We start from the raw sequence: 3,950 nt of genomic DNA on the forward strand, positions 1-3,950 counted from the left end.
CGGCATCTGCCCTTCAAAGGTCACCCCTTGCGGGCAGAGCATAGTCTGGCTCTCAGACGGGCCCCCCCTAATCCAGGCACCTGATGAAGGAGGCAACCTGCATGGCGTCCTCGGCAGCAGCCCTGATGGAGTTCTCGATCCTTTTTTTTTTATTATCGCAGTAAAACATGCACACCGTGAAATGTTACCACTGGTGACATTTAGTATATCCACGATGTTGGGCAAACCATCACCACTGTCAAGTTCCAGAAGGTTTTCGTGACGCCAAGAAGAAAATCCTGTGCATATTCAGCAGTCAGTCCACATTGCCCACCCCCTTCTCCCAGCCTCCGGTGACCGCCAATCTGCTTTCTGTCTCTAGGGATTTCCCTATTCTGGATATTCCATATGAGGAGAATTATACAGTACTTGTTCCTTTAGGTACAGCTTCTTTCGTTTAGCATCATGGTTTCAAGGTTCACCATCATTGTAGCACGTGTCGGGTCTTCGTTCCTTCTCATGGGTGCTCAACATTCCGTTGTGTGGCTAGACCACGTGTGTTGATACATTCATCGGTTGGTGGGTACTCGTTGCATCTCCACTATTTAGCTACCGTGAGAAGTGCAGCTACGGACATTCATGCACGAGTTTTTGTTCGAACACCTGTCTTCAGTTCTTCTGGGTTACATGTTCGGGAGTGGGGTGGCCAGGTCATATGGAAATTCTATGCCTAACTCTCTGAGAAAGTGACACTGTTTTCCATAGCGGTTGCGCCATTTTACATGCTCACGAGCAATGTGTGATGAACTCCAACTTCCTCACATCCTCCCCTCCAGCCCCTTTTTGCACTGATGTTATTTCATTACTAAGAAAATATACAGAAACGGTATACATAGGAAAATATGCATTTACATATATGCTTCTTGAGTGCCTGCAAGGTGCTGGGACATGTGTGTGGGATTTAAACAACAGTAAAGTGCAAGGGACAGAAACCCAGTACAAACTAGTTTAGGCCCAAAGGTGACCCATATAACCAGCAAGAGTTAGAGGGAGGACCCTCCCTGTGGCCAGGCACCACCGTTACTCTCCCCATCATTCAGATCTGCTCTCGTCCTTGCTGCCTTTGTTTTTCGGTGGCATTCCCCAAGGATGTGGCAAAGATGGCCACAGAGAACTTAGCAGCCCCACCAGAAATAGAGTCCCTTTCTCCTCAGTCCCACCTGAGTTCCAGCCAGTTCCAACACAAGTTGCAGGACTGACTGTGTGCTGACCTGACGCACGCCACTTACATCTGAGCCAGTCATGTCGGCCAAGGCAATGGAATAGGCGGATGCACCAAGGCCTGGGTTGCAGGGCTGCCCTGGAAGTGACGCCAACTCTACCCAAGACCGGTGGGTAGAGCTGAGATTAGGGGAGGGCCAGGCCCCCAAAGGAAGACGGGATGCTGTTATCAGGAGGCGAGGAGATGGACGCTGGGAAGACAAAAACAGGGCAACATCCACACTCGTGAGGGCATCCCAGTCTAACAGAGGAGACCCACGCAAACAAGCCCCGTACTTACAATAGGCTCTGGGAGGAAAGGAGAGAAGTCCTTTCCCACGGGCCACAGACAGGGCGGGGGCTCTAGGAAGCCTCTGGGTGGAGGTGACTCTGAAGCCGAGACTGAGGAGGGAAGGAGAGCCTCGCAGGCACAGTAGAGGGGCTGGCCCGTGCCACAGCACGGCCCTGGAATCAGTGAGGATTACAGACAATGGCAAAGGACGTGTACTAGTCACAGCGAGTTTTAACGCCACAGTCAAAACGCTCAAACCATTAGGTCTTCCTCGGAGAAGGCTCACGCTGCTGAACCGTATGTGGTACCGTCAGACCTTCCCTTGCTGATTAGCTTACACAGCCTCGGCAGGGGGACCAGCCATCCCAGGTTGGCTGGGACTGAGGGGTTAATGGGATGTGAGGCCTTCAGTGCTGAAACCAGGTCAGTCCAAGGAAAACCGGGACAATTTGGTCACCCTCTAGTTACATCCCCAATCCACGAGCACTTACAGAGTGCTTAGAGTTAGGCTAAGCGCTACCAGAGAGCATGTTGTTACATAAGAATGATCCCTGTGTCGAAACAAAACTTGCACACCAATGCTCACCGCAGCTCTGGTCCCAACAGCCACAAGGTGGAAACAACCCGACTGTCCGTCACCTAAGAAGCAGATGAACAACACGTGGCGTATCACTACGATGGAATACTATTCAGCCCTAGAGAGGAATGAAGCGCTGATGCGTGCTACAGCGTGAATGAACTTGAAAGAAGCCCTGCACAGACGCCAGCTGGCTCCATCTACGCGAAGTGTCCAGAATCGACAAATCCACAGAGACTGAATGCAGATGGGTGGCTGCCAGGAGCTGGGGGAGGGGAGGGTGAGGAGTGACCACTTCATAGGTATCGGGGTGCTGGTTGGGGTGCTGCGAAAGTTCTAGAATTAGACAGAGGTGGTGGCTGTACAACAGGAACATACTTAATGGCACCGAGCTGGACCTTCTAAGATGGTAAATTTTATGGTAAGTGCATTTTACCATCAATTAAAAAAAAAAGAATCCCTGCTCCCCCAAAGGTACATCAAGTCGTTGAATTGGAAGGTAGCCCACAAGGCCAAATTTGACCTGCAGATGAGTGTCATTGGGCTGCATGGAGTTTCAAATAATCTGAATTTGTGGCTAACACATCTAAAGTGGGATATTTCACCCAAAACATCCTGGTGACCAATTTCTTTGGGAAAACCCAAACCCCAGCCCCAGTGGAGCTGTGTTTGCCAAGGAAGACTGCTCCTTTGGGGATGAGGCTTTGTCCTCTCCAGCCCCCTGGGCCCCACCTCCCCTGGGAGGCCCCCTCATCTGCTCCACCTGCCTGGTTCCCACCCGCACAGAAGTGTAGGCTTCTTAACATGCGCACAACAGTTAGAAGACAGGCGGATAGGAAAGTATGGAAATTAGGCAAACTATCGACTCCCTTCCATTTTCATTTCTCTGTAACGAGTTGTCAGCAGGCAACCATTTCTCTCAAAACGCCATATGACTTTCAAAAAGTAAGTGTCCCCTTGAAGGACTGCTTCGTAACGTCCGCCGCACAAGGGAATCACCTGGGGAACTTTTTGAATAGTCATACCTGCGTCCTTCACCGCAGAGATTCGGATTTAGTTGGCCTGGGCGTCGGGATTTTTAAAAAACTCCTTGAATGATTCTCATGTGCAGCCAAACTTGAGGGCTACTGTACTACAGCTGGCTTTGAGAGAATTGCAGTGTTTTGGCCTCGGATGTCAAGGGTCCAACTGTATACAAGCTGAGAATCTTTCGAGTTTTTACTAAAGTGTCTGTTGTTTTTTGATTTCAACCCTTATGAGCCCACAGTAACTTTAGCCGCCCAACAGGTACAAGAAACTCACGAATACGGCATCTTTGTATTTGGGAGGAGAGTCCATTGCTTTGTGATCACACACAGCATCTCAAGCACCTCACAAAATCTAAAAGTTAGCCCCATGATTGTCGAGCCGGTGAGACGGGTCCTCGCGTGTGCAGTGCTGGAGGCCGAGAAGCGACCTGGTAGAGAACACGTGCTGTTTACCCGGCTGGAACCGTAACGGTTTGTCATGTGGATGCATGTGCATTGTTCAAAGCGCTCGCCCCTTTCCAAAGTGCAGCTGGGACGCGGTTGCTGACACCCTGGCCATGCCTTTTCCACGGGCTCCTGCTTGGGAGCTCACTTCCTCCAGAACTCTTCCACAGTGCAAAACAAGCATCTGCTGGCAGGGAACATCAACCTGTTCCGCAGTCTGGACGCATTCAGGGCCAGCCACCTACGCTGCTGTAGACCTTCCCTGCCGTGGGCTGTGCCGGGTCGGAGATAAAGTCCACACCTGCCTCCCAGCTCACACGCAGGCCATCCATCTGGTCAGTGGAAGCGGCATGCAANGGGCTCCTGCTTG

The sequence above is a fragment of the Sturnira hondurensis genome, unplaced genomic scaffold (assembly GCF_014824575.4).
Source record: "Sturnira hondurensis isolate 20B ecotype Veracruz unplaced genomic scaffold, ASM1482457v3 Scaffold0007406, whole genome shotgun sequence".
NCBI classification, from domain to species: Eukaryota; Metazoa; Chordata; class Mammalia; order Chiroptera; family Phyllostomidae; genus Sturnira; species Sturnira hondurensis.